Source organism: Cherax quadricarinatus, chromosome 3 (assembly GCF_038502225.1).
Source record: "Cherax quadricarinatus isolate ZL_2023a chromosome 3, ASM3850222v1, whole genome shotgun sequence".
Taxonomy (NCBI): Eukaryota; Metazoa; Arthropoda; class Malacostraca; order Decapoda; family Parastacidae; genus Cherax; species Cherax quadricarinatus.
Window position 1 is genome coordinate 37,548,077 of NC_091294.1, and position 22,653 is coordinate 37,570,729.

At 42.2% G+C, this 22,653-nt stretch overlaps 1 protein-coding gene across 1 annotated transcript in view; it reads left to right on the forward strand.

The window, feature by feature from the left end:
* The window catches only part of LOC128684059 (A-type potassium channel modulatory protein KCNIP1-like), a gene marked incomplete at its 5' end in the record, with an annotated part of 255,979 nt that overhangs the window by 209,263 nt on the left and 24,063 nt on the right, over positions 1 to 22,653 (forward strand). The gene's annotated exons all lie outside the window — the stretch shown is intronic.

The following is a 22,653-nucleotide window of genomic DNA, read 5'->3' on the forward strand; positions in this document are numbered from 1 at the left end:
ACGAAGGACGCATTAGAACCTCACGCTTCAGCCAAACACTTGACGCTTCAGCAGTCCTAAGCTACTCAAGTAAACGATCCACGGTCAAGCCAGAGGTTTCAGACGCACACATACGCACGGTTAATCTACGCACTCACCTACAAGAAGTTAATTCTACGTGCATTACCGGAATCTAATTAAAGGGTCTTTACAAAGGATTTATGTTCTCTCCATCTTCCAACACAGGTCTGTCTGTCTGTCTGTCTGTCTCTCTCTCTCTCTCTCTCTCTCTCTCTCTCTCTGCCTCTTTTATTTTACCCAGGCTTTGACAGGTTAGGTAAAGGATCCTTAACTTTATTGACAAGCTAAGAACTGTTACGTACATCAGCTCATTTGAAAGCATTGTTGTTGTTATGAAACATACAAGTAAGGAACAGGATGAAGATGGAGCCATCTGTGGGCCAGCATTTTCATTTGCTCAGCTGACATTATCTCATTAACATCATAATGTTGTACGAATGTGTTCCATACTAGATCATCCTGGGGATAAATGATCTCGGATGAAGTGATGTTCTGGAGAAGGGTACAGCCAGAATGAGGTTGCTGCTGCCTGCCCGTCTTATGGTATAGAAGCTTGCTCTCTCTCACTCTTCCTCCCTTCCGCTCACCCCTATGTAATAATCTCAATTTTCCTTTCACTCTTTCATCATTCATTATTCTCCTCTTCTCAATTAGCATAGTTCCCTTAAACCACTTAACCTGTCATTAACACGTTAAGGAACTACCACTACTACCTGTGTGTGTGTGTGTGTGTGTGTGTGTTTATTTAGTTATTGTTCTCAGGATCCAGTCTCTGTTCTTATCACCTCCTGTCAGTCACTTGTGGCTTCTCTAAACTCTTAGCTTGAATTGTCCTGCCATACCTAGTCTGTAAACTGTGTATGTTATCTACTTCCACCGAATTCTTCAATTTTAGACCATTCATCACTCTAATTACCCTCGGAATGAGGTACTTCCTCTCGTTCTTGTGCTACATTTCCAATTTATCTTCCATTCCCTACTTCCCGGTCTGATATTTTACATTAGAATATCTCTTTCCTCACATAAGTTCTCTGAGAACTTTTTACATCGTGATCATACCTTCTATGCTACTCCTTTCCTCTATAGTGTTGCAAGTTTAAATTCTATTAGCCGTTCTTCGTAGGTCGTACCACTAAGCTCTGAGATAAGTCTTGGAGAGATTCTTTAGACTTTCTCTAGTTTCCGCCAACGCTTGTTCAGGAGAGGGTTGTTATTATCATATATTTTTTTTGTATTTATGTAAGACACTAAGCCCGCGTGGGCCATTCAGAGCACAGAGTGGTGGAGGTTTGATACTACGTTCCTAATCGTGAGACGGACGTGCTGTTAATTCAGTGATGTGACTGACATTCGTTATGTTAATTAGTGAAAGACTTTTATCGAATACACAATCATATGTTGTGTTATGATATATCGTTCACCAGGAGTTTTTTTTTTTTGTCTTAGTGAGCGAGACGTGCAATGTGATCGTATCTGCTTGGATCTCCTCTTTTCTGCAACAGTGCAAGCTCCTGACGTGCTGAAAGGCCTAGAACTATCAATCAACTCCTCCTGTGGTTGTTTGCATGGGGAAGTGGAACAGAATTCTTCCTCCGTAAGCCATGCGTGTTGTAAGAGGCGACTAAAATGCCGGGAGCAAGGGGTTAGTAACCCCTTCTCCTGTATAAATTACTAAATTTAAAAAAGAGAAACTTTTGTTTTTCTTTTTGGGCCACCCTGCCTCGGTGGGATACGGCCGGTTTGTTGAAAAAAAATATATATAAATATAATATATATAAATATAAATATAATATATATAAATATAAATATATATATATATATATATATATATATATAATGGTCTTTTACACTTAAAAGAACCAGCTCCTAAGGTAGCCCATATTTTAATGCAATGGACGCTGTAAATAATTTACATAGTCAGAGGCAATGTGAAGAATCTTGATACTTGTTAAAAGAAAAAGAATGTGTGACTAATTGTGCGAGCTAATGAGAACTTTGTAAAATAACAGAAAAAACAAGTCTTTTTCTGTCATTTTTGTTGCACAGGTGACGCATCACGAAGTGATTAATGACCCAGACAAGGCCATTAGAAAGATAAGTGGACGTTGGGTCATTTGCGTTGATGTCCACACGGACAACAACTTAGAGATGCACGTGTATCTTGCGCAGCTTAGAGAAGGAATGTGAATACGTGTTGATAGCGAGGGATCAGTATGACTGCTCTTCCATAACATTAAGATTACGGGAATGTTGTGTATAATTTGCGATAAATTATTGAAATAGTTAAGTCGTCTGTTTACAATATGGCGGACGAAACTAGATCAAAACAGAGCTGTCAATGCCTTTTCACTAGACGAAAATGCTGAGTGGATGGATGTACAGGCTGCCAAAACTGAAACAAAATAATGCATGAAAAACTGCTATAAAAAATTAAGGAAAAATGTAAGTTTAAAAACTGAAATGGATACCACGAAGGTTTCAATTTATTAAATGTAGAAAACACAGAGATCAATTATTTATCCTCGTTTTGCTTTAATATATATATATATATATATATATATATATATATATATATATATATATATATATATATATATATATATATATATATATATATATCAGGATATAAGAAAAAAATAAGACGTAAGAGTCAAAAAGTTTATTAGAGTACAAGACTTGAATAGAAAGTAGTTTTCTCAAATATATTACCCCAAAAAACAAACTGATACTATTTTCTTGTTCTGGTATATAAATATGCAAAACCCACCTTCACATCCCATAATATGAGCTTCATTTTTTTACGGGATGGAGTATAACAGGGCGAAATGCAGAATATCTCAGATAAAGATAAACTTTAAGAGAAGTATGTAGCTAAAATAGAAGATATTTATGCCAAAAATCACTAAAGAAAAGCTAGATTCAACAGCAGTTATGGAAACCTACCATGATCTTTCCCAGAGGTCACGAAGGATAGTTTAAAAAAAAAAAGTCAACCTGGAGGCAGCATTAACAGAATTGCTACAGTTTTTCAGGTCTGGTAGTGGACCGGGCCGTGGGGGGCACCTACCCTTGGAGCACCCCCCTCCCAGGTGTAGGTATACCATGAGAAAGCCTGCTGAGATGAAAGGTGAGAACGGCCACTGCAGAAAGTGCTTGAACTAGGGAACTCCCTCATGTCAGCTCCTAGATTTATCTCAAGATTTTGCTTAGAGACGTTTCTAGGTACGGTGTGAAACAAGATATTAAAAACATTTCTCTTCTGTCTCCCCAGAAGGCTTTCTCCTGGTATTTAGCCGAGGCGCTCTTTGGCATTCGCGATGAAGTCTTCAGAGTAGATTCGTTGCGTGTAAAATTTGTAGATCCTATGATTTTCAGCGGTGCTGGTGCCGGAGCAATGAGAAACAGACTACGAGGAGATCCTTGAACTCAACTAGCAACTATGGAAGATAAGAGGGCCATACACAAATAACCCGCACATAAAAGAGAGAAGCTTACGACGACGTTTCGGTCCGACTTGGACCATTGACAAAGTCAATGGTCCAAGTGTGACTTTGTCAATGGTCCAAGTCGGACCGAAACGTCGTCGTAAGCTTCTCTCTTTTATGTGTGGGTTATTTGTGTATCGTTCCAGTCACGGTATTGTGCCTTTTTTTGTTATTTAAGAGGGCCATACAAAATACTCAACTGATAGAGAGAAAGAGTGGAAAGGGACAAGCTGGCTCTAATGGTAAGAGAAGGAGCCAGAGGACTCAAGTTCTGACTAAACACGCAGATGAGCCACAGTCTTTGTGTGATTAGTGGAATGCCTTAGAGGAAAAGTTTCAAGAGTAGTTATGACATAATGCTCGATGCTATAAGTAAATTATTTTGACGACGGTTAAGATGCAGACCTAAGAGCTGAGACTCGACCCCGGGTATACTAGAGGTGACCACACACTAACACTCTCAGCTTGTGTACGTCGGGGAGGACATATTGTTGTGTACACCTGTGTGTGGGTGAGTGCGCAATAGTTCATAGGAGCCAACTCGCTCAAAAGTCAACTCAATATTCCCTGAGTTGCCAATATCGAGAGAGTTAAATTTTGATTGATCGTAAACAATGTGATGTCATCGACGTCAACAATAGTTCCTGTTGATGAGGATGAATATGTACTCGCCTATAAGGGAGTGCATGGGTCGAGTTACAGCTCTTGGTCCCGCCTGTTCGCTGGTCGCCGCCAGGTTCATTCCTGCCTTCATGAGCCTTTCTCTCTTTCTCTTTCTCTCCTTTCTTCTTCATCTTTTTTCTACTTCCCTTCCTCCACCGCCTCTTCCCCTTCTCTTCCTCCTCTTCTCTCCCTCCCCTCCTTCTCCAATCGCTCGTCCACCTTCCATCCCCCCTCCTCCTCCTTCCACCCCACCTCCTCTTCCCTTCCCTCCTCCCCATCACCCACTACAACTACCACCAACAGTACCATCACAACACGAAGGAGACGCCTGGCCACAGTATCGGGAACCTATAAATTGGACGATATAGAGATCCACTGAGCGACTGTCTCACTAATCTCTCTCTCCCAAGAAACTCTCATCCTCTCGCTCTTTACAAGTCTTCCTTTTCATAATAGTGAAGGGCTCTTGAGCCAAGAATTTTGAGCTATCCTCGACCACAGAAAATGGATATAGAATGATGTGTTAGCGCATTGCAATATTCGACACTGCTGTTTTTGTTGCTATAAGAAGGAAATAACACAGGATTGCAAGGATAAGTTATCTTAAAGTTTTTTAGGGCAAATAGGATAATGTTCTTACCTGGACAGACTTACCCCTCACCCTCACCCAGCATTATTGTACGACTAGGCTCTTACTACCCACAGCACTATTCTCACTACTAGGCTCTTACTTTCCCCCCAGCACTATTCTCACGACCACTCCCTCCCCAACTCCACATTTTAGTGTGTTACAGATGTCTTAATACCATTTGATCATCTACGACTCTACCTGACGACTCTTCAATATATTCTGGTGGCTAACGCTCTCGCTTCACACGGCGAGGGTCCGGGTTCGATTCCCAGCCAGAGTAGAAACATTGGACGTGTTTCTTTCCACCTGTTGTCTATGTTCCCCATCAGTAAAATGGGTACCTGGGTGTTAGTCGACTGGTGTGGGTCGCATCCTGGGACACTGACCTAATTTGCCCGAAATGTGCCGAAATGCGGAGCATAACAAGGGACTTTCTATATAGTAGTATGTCATTGTTGTCAGCTAGGACTGTATACCTTGTACATGTACTTGTAGTAAATAAAGATATTATATTATTATTATTATATTGCATAACTTATTCTGTATGCATCATAACATTAAATATACTAAGTATATTATTGCTAAACGTACACTGTGTATGATAAAATTTTATTTTTTTGCCATACTTTTTCTAGTCTTATATTATAATCAGACATTACCTGATTTTTTTTTTTTTGGGGGGGGGGGTTCCTATGCGATCTTGCAGGACATTTTGTGATCATGTGACATTGTGTCCTTATATGATCTTATGTGTCCTCTTATGACATTATGTGACTTCATAGTGTAACCTTACCTGATGTTATGCGAGCCTGACCTCAGCGTGAGAAGGCTGAGTTCTGGTCTTAGGTTACCTCACGTGGTCTCGTGTAGCTTTGTGACCCGATGTGATCTCGTGCTGAGCAGTGATGTGGGGAGTGTAGCCTAGAGGCAAGAGGATGACCAGTATTGTACTGGTGTTCTAGGATGACCATCACTGTACCGGTGCTCTAGGATGACCATCACTGTACCGGTGCTCTAGGATGACCATCACTGTACCGGTGCTCTAGGATGACCATCACTGTACCGGTGCTCTAGGATGACCATCACTGTACCGGTGCTCTAGGATAACCATCACTGTACTGGTGCTCTAGGATAACCATCACTGTACCGGTGCTCTAGGATGACCATCACTGTACCGGTGCTCTAGGATGACCATCACTGTACCGGTGCTCTAGGATGACCATCACTGTACCGGTGCTCTAGGATGACCATCACTGTACCGGTGCTCTAGGATAACTGCTTCATGCTCTTGCCGCTCACTGTAATGTGTACCTGGCATGTAGTGCAGTTGCTGTTCTGTTAAATATTCTCTCAAGAGAAAAGAAGAGAGAGAGATTAATTAATACAGTTTTACTGGGTATTTTTAGATTACTACTGTAGTTTAGGGTGGTACTAGCACCAGTACGGAAGGTTGTGGTGTACTCCGGTGTGGTACCAGCACCAATCCGTGGCGATGTAGTGAGGAGAGATTAGTTGCGTAGGATTAGTTTTTTAAGAGTTTAAGTCAACTTCAGAGTATCTGTCCCCCTATTGCCGTATATCTCATAGACATTACCAGATAGTCAAAATATTCTATAGTTTCCTCATCTGGCAAACTAATGATTCGTTAAGTTATAAGCTTATTGATTTGTCTGTCATTGCAGTAGGATCTGAGTCTTTTCATCTGGGGTATTTATTAGAATACAGATTTGATTTCATTCCCGAAGAGGCTTTGTTTAATAACTGGAAGTGAAATTTGTGGAAGATTTTTTTTTCCCTCACTGAGTTACCTCACCGCTATACATCTTCGACTGATACAACATGCACTATTTGTCTTTCTAATAAGCTGAAACACGGTAACAAGACCTTGTCCATTGGTAGTTTACTGAATGAGATTTTGACTTTCTCTGTCACTAAGTCACCGTTGTTGATCTATGGACTCGGCGTGCATGATGGGAAGATCGGTGAGAGGTGTGTTTTGGTCTGAAGATTCTCGGCGAACTGAGAGGGAGTTTTAGGCCGGAAGTTTTGCTAATTAGTTTCTAGCTTGGAATGGAAGTCGATGCTTTATCTGTTTAAGGTTTCCTGTACAGTTCGGTGATTACGTGGGCAACCCGCTTCCAGTTCACTGAACGATCTAATAGTTTAGTTACCAGTTGTCATTTACACTTATCGACAGACACTTGGCCTGTTGTATGGTCTGTGTTCGTGTGTGTATTCACCTGGTTGCTATTACTGGCGTTGAGTCTCGGCTCCTGCCCTAGCCGTGTGTGTGTGTGTGTGTGTGTGTGTGTGTGTGTGTGTGTGTGTGTGTGTGTGTGTGTGTGTGTGTGTGTGTGTGTGTCTGTGTGTTTGGTAAATCATGAATGTTGCTTTAAATATTTGACATTTGAATTAGCATTATGAACAGTCGGTTCTTTTCGTGATACACCAAGACATTATTTTGCTTAAAAATGGTGATTCAATAATTTAATTGGCCTAACTTCTTTCCTTCGCTCAGAAGGAAAATACCCACCTTATTAAGCAAGATCTAGGAGCTCGAATTCAATCTCCGAGAACACAAATAGGTGAGTACACACCAAGGGAGATATAAACAGTGTATAGGTTGTGGCTGATCCTTGGTTCCCTGGCCAGCCAATTCTCACACCATCAGTGGTAAACATTTATTCTGGTGCATTGACTGTTTATTTTTGTTGCAAGACGTATCAACCTGGAATCTACCTGGAGTATAAGGTAGATTCCAGGTACAATTCAAGGGACTTCAAGCTTTTTTCAATAGGTCAGATGCATGACTGAATTTAAAGGAGCAGTGAAAGTTCTCTGCAGCTTTTCCAGTTCTGCAGTTTCCCTTACGTTAAAGGAAACCCTTAGTATGCAACAACATTCGTTAAATATGCATTTGTATAGACTTGTGCAACCTGCAACAACCTCACCAAAATTAACCTAACTTAACGTCGCTTTTTTTATTAGTGTTTTCTTTAAGTGACACAAGAAAAATTAACCCTTGTGAAATGAAGATAGATTGTGCTATCCTTTCCCCCCCAGAGTTTTAACCTGTTGACTTCTTTCTCCCTCTTGGGAGAGTTTCAGTGTTCCCTTTGTTGATTTAATGTTTGTTTTATTTATATGGGTGATTTTTAATTAGGATTTATTCTTCTTGTGCGTTACCGTGAATGATTTCTTGTTGTTAGTGAGGAAAAATTTACATAGCTTTTTATTGTCCAAGTGGTTGAGTGACCTTGTGGATCAAAGCTCTTTGTCAAGCTTACACCTTCCTACTTTCTCTGCTTTCTTTTTTTACTGATTTCTCCTTTCTCCTCTTCAGAACAGTTTAAAGCCGGGTGCCATTTCAGTGATTCTTGTAGCCACTGACCGTGTTAAATCGTATACAGTGAGTGATCTGCTTTCCACGACGCTCCACATCCTCTCTTTCATCTTTTACAGCAGCAACGATTTACGACCTTCGCTGGAGCCTTTATGTAGATCACAGGCGACAAGGGCGACAAAGGTGCCGTCGTTGCTTCAGTCACTTAAGTGTCGATGGCACACAGGTGCTGCAATCACTGCACTTCTTCCCACTTTAAATATTTTCCGAAATTGTCAAGTGTTTTTATTTTCTTTTCAAACTTTCTTACTAAATTTCAACTTTTCAAATTAACCTAGGATTTTTTTTTTTATTTTTCAGAACATTAAATTAGAGAAAAGTGCGCAAACTTTTAGATTCTAATGAACATTATATATTTAATTTAAAAATTAGTGATTGCCTTGTTGCAGGTGAAGGGCTCATGATCCAAGGAGTTAGAGCTACCTATACCTTCCATGAATCAAACGTGATTGTCTTTCGGTCTACAAGTGGTAAATGACTCTTAGGGGATGGTATTATTATTATTATTATTATTATTATTATTATTATTATTACATGAAACACTAAATCAGTGGGCCATACAAAGCAGTGAGTGATGAAGACTCGATCACCCGGCCGCTAACACGCTTCCCTTCAACCAGATATTCCAAAATCGAGATACATGATTTTTTTTTTTTCCCCCGAAATTGTATCACCTCTGACCACCGTCCCCTCTCCCCTTCTCTCCTTTAGGGACGATTATCGCAGTACTTGAGAAGTCTGTGTGTGTGTGTACTCACCTAGTTGTGGTTGCAGGGGTCGATTCACAGCTCCTGGCCCCCTCTTCAATGGTCGCTACTAGGTCACTCTTCCTGCTCCATGAGCTTTATCATGCCTCTTGTATGGATCCTGCCTCCACTACATCACTTCCCAGACTTTTCCACTTACTGACAACTATGACTTAAAAAATTATTCCTAACATCCCTGTGATTCATCTGAGTCTTTAACTTCCAACTGTGACCCCTTGTTGCTGCGTCCCATCTCTGGAACATCCTGTTTCTGTCCAACTTGTCGATTCCTCTCAGTATTTTAAATGTCGTTATCATATCCCCCCCTATCTCTCCTGTCCTCCAGTGCCGTCACGTCGATTTCCTTAACCACTCCTCGTAGGACATGCCCCATAGCTCCGGGACTAGTCCTGTTACAAACCTTTGCACTTTCTCTAATTTCCTTACGTGCTTGGCTACGTGTGGGTTCCAAACTAGTGCTGCATACTCCAATATAGGCCCAACGTAGACGGTGTACAGGGTCCTGAACGATTCCTTGGTAAGATGTCGGAATGCTGTTCTTAGGTTTGCTAGGCGCCCATATGCTGCAGCAGTTATTTGATTTATGTGCGCCTCAGGAGATGTGCCCGGTGTTACTCACCCCAAGATCCTTTTTCCTTGAATGAGATTTGTAGTCTCTGGTACCCTGGACTGTGCTCCGTCTGCGGTCTTCTTTGCCCTTCCCCAATCTTCATGATTTTGTACTTGGTAGGGTTGAACTCCAGGAGCCAGCTGCTAGACTAGGCCTGCAGCCTGTCCAGATCCCTTTGTAGTACTGCCTGGTCCTCGTCCGATTGAATTCTTCTCATCAACTTCACTTCATCTGCAAATAGGGGCACTTCTGAGTCTATTCCTTCCGTCATGTAGTTCATAAATACCAGAAACAGCACGGGTCCTGGGACTGACCCCTGTGGAATCCCGCTCGCCACAGGCGCCCACGGTGACACCTCGCTACGTACTATGACTCCCTGTTCTCTTCCTGACAGGTATTCCCTGATCCATTGCAATGCCTTACCTGTTGTCCCTGCCTGGTCCTTCAGCTTTTGCACTAATCTCTTGTGTGGAACTGTCAAACGCGTTCTTACAGTCCAGAAAAATGCAGTCTATCCACCTCTCTCTCTCTCTCTCTCTCTCTCTCTCTCTCTCTCTCTCTCTCTCTCTCTCTCTCTCTCTTTTCTTACCGCTGTCACCCTGTCATAGAACTCCATTAGGCTCGTGACACAGGATTTTCCGTTCCTGAAACCGTGCTGGCTGTCGTTGATAAGCTCATTCCTTTCTAGGTGATCCACCACTCATCTGCTGATAATCTTCTCCATGACTTTACATACTATACATGTCAGTGACACTGGTCTATAGGTTAATGCTTCGTGTCTGTCTCCTTGTGTGTGTGGGTGTGTGTGTGTGCGCGCGTCCCCTCCGGACACCTGTCCATGAAAAATAGTAATCCTCTTTCCCCTTTGTCATCTCCACTCTGAAGTGTAAATATACGCCTGTGTCTGTCTGTGTTCTTTTTTTTCCGTGTAGATAGGAGACAACTCTTACTGTCACTTGTCAAAGAGATCCTCCCTCCCCTACCAGTTATTATTTTACATATTCGCTCACACTTGTACTACTGAACTATTGTTGTTATTATTATTATTACTATCTGCACTAGTATTTATTATCAGTATTAATAATTATTTTATTTATAAATAGTAGTAAAAGTATAATTATTTGACTATTATTATTTTCAGTGTTATTATCAGCACTTATTATTATTAAATGGGTTAGTGAAAATGTTTTTTTTTGGGTCACCTTACCTCAATGGGAGACGGAAGGCGAGTTAAAAATATCATTATTATCATTATCATCATCATCATCATCATCATCATCATCATCATCATCATCATCCACGGAGGGACTCGCCCAGCAGCCAGGTAAGTTAATGTCTTGCATTCCCGTCCTCCTCGTTACCAAGACCTCCCCCCCCCCCTCTCTCTCTCTCTCTCTCTCTCTCTCTCTCTCTCTCTCTCTCTCTCTCTCTCTCTCTTCCTCGTTTAGCCCAATACAAAAAAAAAAACACTTGATCCGAGTGCTTTGAACTATCGGACGATATTTTGCGTTTTTTTTATTCTAAATGTTGAATGTTGCATCAGGTTAAATCCGCCACTCTCGTTTGGGTTCAGCATGCAGGGAGGAGTAGCAATTCATTTTACAAGGGAAACAGAAGGGCAAATGTGCTTATTTCACACGGGAAGTGGATAGGAGGTGGGGTTTGAAGAGAGAGGCTACTTATTGCACACGGGAGAAGAGGGGAGAATATGTCACAGGATGTGTAAGGAGGATTATTTATGTCACACGAGAGGAAGAGAGAGAAGAGGCTGCTTATTTCACGTGATAACAAGGACGGTTTGCTTATTTTTCTCGAGAACGGTGGGGAAAGAGTGCTTATCTCACACGGAAGAGGGGGGAAAGGAGGTTGCTTATTTCACAAGAGAGAGAGGAAAAGATTGTTAATTTCACACGGCAGAGGGAGAATGGTTGTTAATTTCACACGGGAGAGGAGGAAAAAGTTGCTTATTTCATACGGGAGAGGGTAAAATGTTTCTTGCTTCACTCTGGGGGGGGGGGAGGGTCGGGGGAGTTTTTCACACGGGTCGTGAGGGAAGCTGTTCTTGTTTCACATGGGGGGGGAGCAAAGGGGATTTCTTAATTTGCTCAGAAACATTGAGAGACAATGTACAAAATGTCTCGCAAAACAGTGACGTCGAAAAGTTGATAATACTAAATATTAACTTACTGGCTGATAGAAGGATAAGAATAATAAGATAAGGAAAGATAAGAGGAGACTTGATAACCACTTAGTAGGAGATGCTCACATGACCACCTGGATTTGCTTGAAATCGCAACCGCCCAGGGAGGTACTACCGTCCTGCCAAGTGAGTGTAAAACTGAAGCCTGTAATTGTTTTACATGATGGTAAGATTGCTGGTGTCTTTTTTTATCTGTCTCATACACATGCAAGATTTCAGGTATGTCTTGCTACTTCTACTTACACTTAGGTACATGTACAAGCATATATATACACACCCCTTTGGGTTTTCTTCTATTTTCTTTCTAGTTCTTGTTCTTGTTTATTTCTTCTTACCTCCATGGGGAAGTGGAACAGAATTCTTCCTCCGTAAGCCATGCGTGTTGTAAGAGGCGACTAAAATGCCGGGAGCAAGGAGCTAGTAACCTCTTCTCCTGTATATATTACTAAATGTAAAAGGAGAAACTTTCGTTTTTCCTTTTGGGCCACCCCGCCTCGGTGGGATACGGCCGGTGTGTTGAAAGAAAGATATATATATATATAAATATATATATATATATAAATATATATATATATAAATATATATATATATATATATATATATATATAGTAGCAATCATAGAATTGATGAGGGGAAAAGGGTGAGCGGTGCACTTAGGAGTCTGTGGACACAAAGAACTTTGTCCTTAGAGGCAAAGAGGGGAATGTACGAGAGTATAGTTTTACCAACGCTCTTATATGGGTGTGAAGCATGGGTGATGAATGTTGCAGCGAGGAGAAGGCTGGAGGCAGTGGAGATGTCATGTCTGAGAGCAATGTGTGGTGTGAATATAATGCAGAGAATTCGTAGTTTGGAAGTTAGGAGGTGCGGGATTACCAAAACTGTTGTCCAGAGGGCTGAGGAAGGGTTGTTGAGGTGGTTCGGACATGTAGAGAGAATGGAGCGAAACAGAATAACTTCAAGAGTGTATCAGTCTGTAGTGGAAGGAAGGCGGGGTAGGGGTCGGCCTAGGAAAGGTTGGAGGGAGGGGGTAAAGGAGGTTTTGTGTGCGAGGGGCTTGGACTTCCAGCAGGCATGCGTGAGCGTGTTTGATAGGAGTGAATGGAGACAAATGGTTTTTAATACTTGACGTGCTGTTGGAGTGTGAGCAAAGTAATATTTATGAAGGGGTTCAGGGAAACCGGCAGGCCGGACTTGAGTCCTGGAGATGGGAAGTACAGTGCCTGCACTCTGAAGGAGGGGTGTTAATGTTGCAGTTTAAAAACTGTAGTGTAAAGCACCCTTCTGGCAAGACAGTGATGGAGTGAATGATGGTGAAAGTTTTTCTTTTTCGGGCCACCCTGCCTTGGTGGGAATCTGCCAGTGTGATAATAAAATAAAATAAAGTAGCAAATTTTGCTACTTTATTTTACTTCGTCTAAGGATAGGTATGAAATACCTTTGTTCATTTACACATTTTTGTAAATATTATAGTTTCGGTATTTTATCTGTGCTCAGACTACAGTCTCTTGGAAATGTAAATTAATTTAACGCACTTGGGAAACTGCTTTTTTCAATTTCCTTAAGTGGTTATTTAATGAAATCCAAAGCCAAAAATATGATGTGGGCTAATAACAAATTCTCCTCTCTCTCTCTCTCTCTCTCTCTCTCTCTCTCTCTCTCTCTCTCTCTCTCTCTCTCTCTCTCTCTCTCTCTCTCTCTCTCTCTCTCTATCTCTATCTATCTATCTACAGCGACTGGCTTTTCTTACCTAGGATGGGTTTGTCAGGTGAACACACTCACAGAGAGACCTCAGGTAATCCTGGGCTTTCATACTTGACTGTTTTTCCTTTACTCGAGTTGTTGTCAGGAGTAATTCGATTGTACTCTTCCTCTGGTACGCTGGTGTTTGTTTAGGCTAATGAGCTGTACTTGTGTTCCCTGGTGGAGCTGCTCATATTGGTTTGTGTGCTCAGCTGTATGTACTCACGCGTTTTCATTCACCTTTATGTACTCGGGGAGTTGTGCCTTCTAGGTTCGAACTTCAGCTCAGAGCCTTTCTGATGGGAATAACTTCCATCTTCTGGTCTAACAGAGGCACGAGCTCTAGCTCTCACCCCCTGTCTTTTTAATATACAAATGAATGGGATGTCGCCTCTTCATCTCCATGGAGTTGGTTGTGTTTACAAACACATTTGCTTGTGAATTGAGCCTTCCTGACTTTTCCACGCAGTCAGAACTTAAGTGTAAGTGGAGGCCACTTACACTCATCCGAGCATTTAATGTTCACGTGTTCCCATTGTCGTACACCCGTATGTTTTCCAGCGTTCTGCTACCTTGACTCATAAAATCGTAATGACACGATTGCAAACAAACCATACCAAGGACGGGAATAGAACCCGCGATCAGAGAGACTCAAAACTAGTGGCTAACGCGACGGTCTGGAGTGTTGAGACTCAGATCGAGGATTCTATCCCCATCCGTGGTATGGTTTGTTCTGCTACTTTCTTTGTTTCCCCGTATTTCTCCCTTGCGATTTAGTTCCTTCGGTTACCTTATATGTCATCTTCTGTTTGTGTGTCCTCATTCATGTTTTTCCCCGTTCTACATCCTTGTGTGTTCCCTCGCCCTTGTGTCCCTCGCCCTTGTGTCCCTCGTCCATGTGTTCCTCGCCCTTGTCCCTCGTCCTTGTGTCCCTCGTCCTTGCGTTCCTTCGTCCTGCACTCAGACCCTGTGAACAGCTTGTCCTCGTCCGCCTTATTGGTGTTCCTGAGAATCTTATAAGTTACGATCATATGCTGGTGGCAAACTTCTGTACTTTCTCAACTTTCGTATGTGATTAAGGATTGTGTGTGTGTGTACTCACCTAGTTGTGGTTGCGGGGGTCGAGTCCGAGCTCCTGGCCCCGCCTCTTCACTGATCGCTACTAGGTCACTCTCCCTGAGCCGTGAGCTTTATCATACCTCTGCTTAAAGCTATGTAAGGATCCTGCCTCCACTACATCACTTCCCAAACTATTCCACTTACTGACTACTCTGTGGCTGAAGAAATACTTCCTAACATCCCTGTGATTCATCTGTGTCTTCAGCTTCCAACTGTGTCCCCTTGTTACTGTGTCCAATCTCTGGAACATCCTGTCTTTGTCCACCTTGTCAATTCCTCTCAGTATTTTGTATCTCGTTATCATGTCCCCCCTATCTCTCCTGTCCTCCAGTGTCGTCAGGTTGATTTCCCTTAACCTCTCCTCGTAGGACATACCTCTTAGCTCTGGGACTAGTCTTGTTGCAAACCTTTGCACTTTCTCTAGTTTCTTTACGTGCTTGGCTAGGTGTGGGTTCCAAACTGGTGCCGCATACTCCAATATGGGCCTAACGTACACGGTGTACAGGGTCCTGAATGATTCCTTATTAAGATGTCGGAATGCTGTTCTGAGGTTTGCTAGGCGCCCATATGCTGCAGCAGTTATTTGGTTGATGTGCGCTTCAGGAGATGTGCCTGGTGTTATACTCACCCCAAGATCTTTTTCCTTGAGTGAGGTTTGTAGTCTCTGGCCCCCTAGACTGTACTCCGTCTGCGGTCTTCTTTGCCCTTCCCCAATCTTCATGGCTTTGCACTTGGTGGGATTGAACTCCAGGAGCCAATTGCTGGACCAGATCCCTTTGTAGTTCTGCCTGGTCTTCGATCGAGTGAATTCTTCTCATCAACTTCACGTCATCTACAAACAGGGACATCTCTGAGTCTATTCCTTCCATCATGTCGTTCACAAATACCAGAAACAGCACTGGTCCTAGGACTGACCCCTGTGGGACCCCGCTGGTCACAGGTGCCCACTCTGACACCTCGCCACGTACCATGACTCGCTGCTGTCTTCCTGTCAAGTATTCCCTGATCCATTGTAGTGCCTTCCCTGTTATCCCTGCTTGGTCCTCCAGATTTTGCACCAATCTCTTGTGTGGAACTGTGTCAAACGCCTTCTTGCAGTCCAAGAAATTGCAATCCACCCACCCCTCTCTCTCTTGTCTTACTGCTGTCACCATGTCATAGAACTCCAGTAGGTTTGTGACACAGGATTTCCCGTCCCTGAAACCATGTTGGCTGCTGTTGATGAGATCGTTCCTTTCTAGGTGTTCCACCACTCTTCTCCTGATAATCTTCTCCATGATTTTGCATACTATACATGTCAGTGACACTGGTCTGTAGTTTAATGCTTCATGTCTGTCTCCTTTTTTAAAGATTGGGACTACATTTGCTGTCTTCCATGCCTCAGGCAATCTCCCTGTTTCGATAGATGTATTGAATATTGTTGTTAGGGGTACACATAGCGCCTCTGCTCCCTCTCTCAATACCCATGGGGAGATGTTATCTGGCCCCATTGCCTTTGAGGTATCTAGCTCACTCAGAAGCCTCTTCATTTCTTCCTCGGTTGTGTGCACTGTGTCCAGCACATGGTGGTGTGCCCCACCTCTCCGTCTTTCTGGAGCCCCTTCTGTCTCCTCTGTGAACACTTCTTTGAATCTCTTGTTGAGTTCCTCACATACTTCACGGTCATTTCTTGTTGTCTCTCCTCCTTCCTTCCTTAGCCTGATTACCTGGTCCTTGACTGTTGTTTTCCTCCTGATGTGGCTGTATGTGTGTGTACTCACCTATTTGTACTCGCCTATTTGTGGTTGCAGGGGTCGAGTCACAGCTCCTGGCCCCGCCTCTTCGCTGATTGCTACTAGGTCCTCTCTCTCCCTGCTCCATGAGCTCTATCATACCTCGCCTTAAAACTATGTATGGTTCCCGCCTCCACTACGTCACTTTCTAGGCTATTCCACGGCCTGACTACTCTATGACTGAAGAAATACTTCCTAACATCCCTTTGATTCATCTGAGTCTTCAACTTCCAATTGTGACCTCTTGTGTCTGTGTCCCTTCTCTGGAACATCCCGTCTTTGTCCACCTTGTCAATTCCGCGCAGTATTTTATATGTCGTTATCATGTCTCCCCTGACCCTCCTGTCCTCCAGTGTCGTCAGGCCGATTTCCCTCAACCTTTCTTCGTAGGACAATCCCCGTAGCTCTGGGACTAGTCTTGTTGCAAACCTTTGCACTTTCTCTAATTTCTTGACGTGCTTGACTAGGTGTGGATTCCAAACTGGTGCTGCATACTCCAGTATGGGCCTGACATAAATGGTATACAGAGTCTTAAACGAATCCTTACTGAGGTATCAGAACGCTATCCGTAGGTTTGCCAGGCGCCCGTATGCTGCAGCAGTTATCTGATTGATGTGCGCCTCGGGAGATATGCTCGGTGTTATACTCACCCCCAGGTCTTTTTCCTTGAGTGAGGTTTGCAGTCTTTGGCCATCTAAACTATATTGTGTCTGCGGTCTTCTTTGCCCTTCCCCAATCTTCATGACTTTGCATTTGGCAGGGTTAAATTCAAGGAGCCAGTTGCTGGACCAGGCTTGTAGCCTGTCCAGGTCTCTTTGTAGTCCTGCCTGATCCTCATCCGATTTGATTCTTCTCATTAACTTCGCATCATCTGCAAACAAGGACACTTCTGAGTCTATCCCTTCAGTTATGTCGTTCACATATACCAAGAACAGCACAGGTCCTAGGACTGACCCCTGTGGAACCCCGCTTGTCACAGGCGCCCACTCTGACACCACGTCGCGTACCATGACTCGTTGTTGCCTCCCTGACAGGTATTCTCTGATCCATTGCAGTGCCTTTCCTGTTATGTGTGCCTGATCCTCTAGCTTTTGCAGTAACCTCTTGTGAGGAACTGTGTCGAAGGCCTTCTTGCAGTCTAAAAATATGCAGTCGATCCACCCCTCTCTCTCTTGTCTTACTTCTGTCACCTTGTCATAAAACTCTAGTAGGTTTGTGACACAGGATTTTCCTTCCCTGAAACCGTGCTGGTTGTCAATTATACACTTGTTTCTTTCCAGGTGCCCCACCACTCTCCTCCTGATGATCTTCTCCATGACCTTGCATACTATACACGTTAGTGATACAGGTCTGTAGTTTAGTGCCTCATGTCTGTCTCCCTTTTTAAAAATTGGGACTACATTTGCCATTTTCCATACCTCTGGGAGTTGCCCAGTTTCAAGTGATGTGTTGAAGATCTTTGTTAATGGCTCACACAATATCTCTGCTCCCTCTTTAAGGACCCATGGAGAGATGTTGTCTTGTCCCACCGCCTTTGAGGTGTCAAGTTCGCATAGCAGCTTCTTCACCTCCTCCTTGGTTATATGTACCTCATCCAGCACTTGCGGGTGTGCCCCCATGTTCTGATTTCCTGGAGTCCTACTTGGTTCCACTGTAAATACCTCTTTATATCTTGTGTTGAGCTCCTGACATACCTCTTGGTCGTTTCTTGTGAATTCCCCATCACCCTTCCTCAGTCTGATTACCTGGTCCTTGACTGTTTTTTTCCTCCTGATGTGGCTGTACAACAGCTTCGGGTCAGTCTTTACTTTTGATGCTATGTCATTTTCATATTGTCTCTGAGCCTCCCTTCTTATCTGTGCATATTCGTTCCTGGCTCTTCGGCTGATTTCTTTATTTTCCTGAGTTCTCTGTCTTCTGTGTGTGTGTGTGTGTGCGTCCGTGTGTGTGTGTGTGTGCTCGCGCGCGCTTACGTGCGAGTGAAAATAAGAACCTAGAACCTAACAACACAGATACAGCATTAGAACAGTTCAATACTCTATTGAACACTTCCTTATGTAAGGGTTTCTAACCATGCCTTATGTACTTCTATTAACCCTTTTGGGGTCTTAGTTCCTAGGTCTTTTAAGTATCCATTTGCTTTTGTGCTACCGTCCACAGAATGGATATGAGGTGCACAACAAACTACTCGCTTCTTCGAATAGTTTTTGAAATCCAGTGATATGTTTGGAAATCCAGTGATATGTTTGGAAATCCAGTGATATGTTTGGAAATCCAGTGATATGTTTGGAAATCCAGTGATATGTTTGGAAATCCAGTGATATGTTTGGAAATCCAGTGATATGTTTGGAAATCCAGTGATATGTTTGGAAATCCAGTGATATGTTTGGAAATCCAGTGATATGTTTGGAAATCCAGTGATATGCTTGGAAATCCAGTGATATGTTTGGAAATCCAGTGATATGCTTGGAAATCCAGTGATATGTTTGGAAATCCAGTGATATGTTTGGAAATCCAGTGATATGTTTGGAAATCCAGTGATATGTTTGGAAATCCAGTGATATGCTTGGAAATCCAGTGATATGCTTGGAAATCCAGTGATATGTTTGGAAATCCAGTGATATGTTTGGAAATCCAGTGATATGTTTGGAAATCCAGTGATATGTTCGTTTGGAGTTGTTATTTAATGCGTTGTCTCTGCGGGGGAAGTGGCTCCAGCTCTTGGCCCCGCTTCTTCATCTGTATCTTCATTCATTTGCTTGAGGAAGTGTTTGTGTGTGCAAATGTTAGCATTCAGCTTGTCCTCTCGCCAGTTACATGACCCCTTTTACATTCGTAATCATATTAAATCCAGCTTACATTACTAAGCCGAAAACAAATTATACAAAACATCATAAATATAGATACTGATTTTTATACAGCAATTTACTCTCATTTTTCTAACTATGAGTAATTACTTTTGAATGAGGAAGGGGAGAGCAATGTTGAAATACTGTCCATTTTAATTACCGTCATTTATTCCACCACAAATTCTAGTATATATTGAAAGGCTGGTCGTTAGAGGACAAGTTACGAGGGTAGTTACTTTATTTGCACACGGGAATGATTCGTTGCCTTGTTTGTGGTTATAAAAATTCATGTGTCTCATTTATAATGAGAACAAGTGCATGTATATATTAAAAATATGAGTTTTTTTAAATTAAAAAAAATGTAAGTTTATACGGGCATTTTTTCGAATGCGTGCATTGTAAATATGCGTAATATGTATGTATGTATTCACGTATGTATTCTCATATTTGAGGTTTGAGAGAAAAAGTATTGGCTTCTGGCCCCGTCTCTCATCGCTTCAAGAACGGACACCCCGTTAACCCCGCCTCTACACACACACACACACACACACACACACACATTACCGTTGTAAGCAAGTGTCAGTTCCGTCTCTCTGCTTTGATAACTAGTAAGGTGCTGGAGAAGTTCAACAGATGTTTGTGTTGTGGTGAGCAGTACAGGTATTGTTCCGTAGTTCGATCGCTAGCGCACTCTTACACACTGAGGACCGGAGATAGAATCCCCGGTACGGCTGGAAAACATTAGGACGTGTTTCCTTAAGACAGCTGCAGTCCATGTTCACCCATCAGTATAATGGGTACCTGGTTATTAGTCGACTAGTGTGGGTAGCATCCTGGATCAAAACTGACCTAATTTGCCTGAAATTCTTTGCATAACAAGCGGCTTTCTATATAGTAGTATGTCATTGATGTCAGCTATGGTCTGTATACCTTGTACATATTTTATTATTTTATTTATTTTATTTTATTATTATCTCTCCGTACGCTGTACGTCGATCCTCGCGTTTCCTGGTCTGGTGGACATTATCGTTATCGCAGGTGTACCTACGAACAACCCGCAACCAGTGGTACAAAAATAACGTGAAGATTTTCGGTTGAGATGGAGACCCTCCTCAGATGATACTAAACTAGTTGAGAGGAAGCCCTTATATATGCATGATGTTAAATATATAAACACAAGTGCAACTAATGAGACAGTGCAGTTAGGTTACATTTACCAAGTATACAACACAAAGCGTATCAAGGAAGGTTCATCTGGGTGCTGGTAAAGGTTGTTAATACAAGGAATTTAGGTTCCGACTCCTAGAACTGAGCCTAAATGCCTTTAATTTTATTAGGTTCTGAATGACCCCTATGGGTTTAGCGTTCCGTGAATATAATAATTAATAATACAAAGAGTTGAGACAATAGATAGTGAAAGGGGATAAGGTGAGGTGTCCGGAAGGTGGATCATTATTAATAACTACCATCGTACCTACTTATTAGACTGTGTATTGTGTCCATCTTCCACCACCTCATACAGATTCTTCCACTTCCTAACCACCCGCACGCTCAAGAACTTTATTACATACTTAATGAGATAAAGACGATCATAATAAATCAAATCAAGACATTTATTCGAGATGCAAATGTCTTCACCAAATATGGGAGAAAGAACTTGTTACGTTTCGCCTGAGTCGTTTCTCTCGAAATGTTCCACTATCAAAGTTTATCCCTGGTGGTAGTAAGACCAGTGCTTTCAGTCGACCTATGAGGATTTCAACGGGAAGAATTCGGAAACAGAATTTCCGTTCAGTGTTTGCGTCAGAACTCCGTCAGTAACACCTACTGTCTGTGTTTATACACTCTGTAATTTTCGCATTATATATGTTCTCATACCAGTCCATTTTTCTGTTTCTTTATCGACAGTTATTCACAATGACATATATATGTCGTGCCCAACAGGTAGCACTTGCGATTTTAACTTAAATAGTAACGCTATCTTGCCGATTATGGAAAGCGAAAATTTGTGTATACACTAATTTCTCAAAAATCATTCTGAACCTAACGAAAAAAATATTTTCATTGTGTTTATTAAATTATCGTAAACTTATCCAAAATATATTTAGTTGGATTAAGCTATATTAAATTGTGCTTGTTATAATAAGGTTAGGTAAGTTTTCTAATGTTCTTTTGGTACAAATTTTTTTCCATTAACACAAATGAAAGTAAAGCATATCTTTAAACGTATAAGAGAAAATTTTCAAAAGAACTTAATTTTAAACGAATTCTTGCTAACTGACCAGTTATACCTATTTGGCACGATATATATATATATATATATATATATATATATATATATATATATATATATATATATATATATATATATATATATATATATAATGGGTTTACTCTGCACATATTGGCTATCCACCTAGTCACCTGTCATAACATAAAATAAGGTATTCAGGTGACGCTGAATTTCCCGCAAATCCCCATATACAGAGGCATGAAAAGTCTTAGGTAGCTTCTCCAACCAGCGCCCAAAATCCTCACAAGAAAGTGCACTTAGGCGCTAAACTTAGTAGATTATACCTGAAAAAAAGGTGCTAATGGTTGTATAGTGTTTCTTGGTGGGTTTTAAGAAAGGGATAGTGTGTACTCACCTAATTGTGGTTGCAGGGGTCGATACTCGGCTCCTGGCCCCGCCTCTTCACTGATCGCTACTAGATCCTCTCTCTCTGCTTCCTGAGCTGTATCATACCTCTTCTTAAAACTATGTATTGTTCCTGCCTCCACTACTTCACTTGCTAGGCTATTCCACTTCCTGACAACTCTGAATAAATACTTCCTAACGTCCCTGTGACTCGTCTGAGTCTTCAGCTTCCAGTTGTGACCCCTTGTCCCTGTGTCCCCTCTCTGGAACATCCTATCTCTGTCCACCTTGTCTATTCCCTGCAGTATCTTGTATGTCGTTATCATGTCTCCCCTGACCCTTCTGTCCTCCAGTGTCGTCAGTCCGATTTCCCTTAACCTTTCCTCGTACGACATTCCCTTGAGCTCTGGGACTAGCCTTGTTGCAAACCTTTGTACTTTCTCTAACTTCTTGACGTGCTTGACCAGGTGTGGGTTCCAGACTGGTGCTGCATACTCCAGTATGGGCCTAACATACACAGTGTACAGTGTCTTGAACGATTCCTTATTAAGGTATCGGAACGCTATTCTCAGGATTGCCAGGCGCCCGTATGCTGCAGCGGTTATTTGGTTGATGTGTGCCTCCGGTGATGTGCTCGGTGTTATGGTCACCCCAAGGTCTTTCTCCCTGAGTGAGGTCTGTAGTCTTTGTCCACCTAGCCTATACTCTGTCTG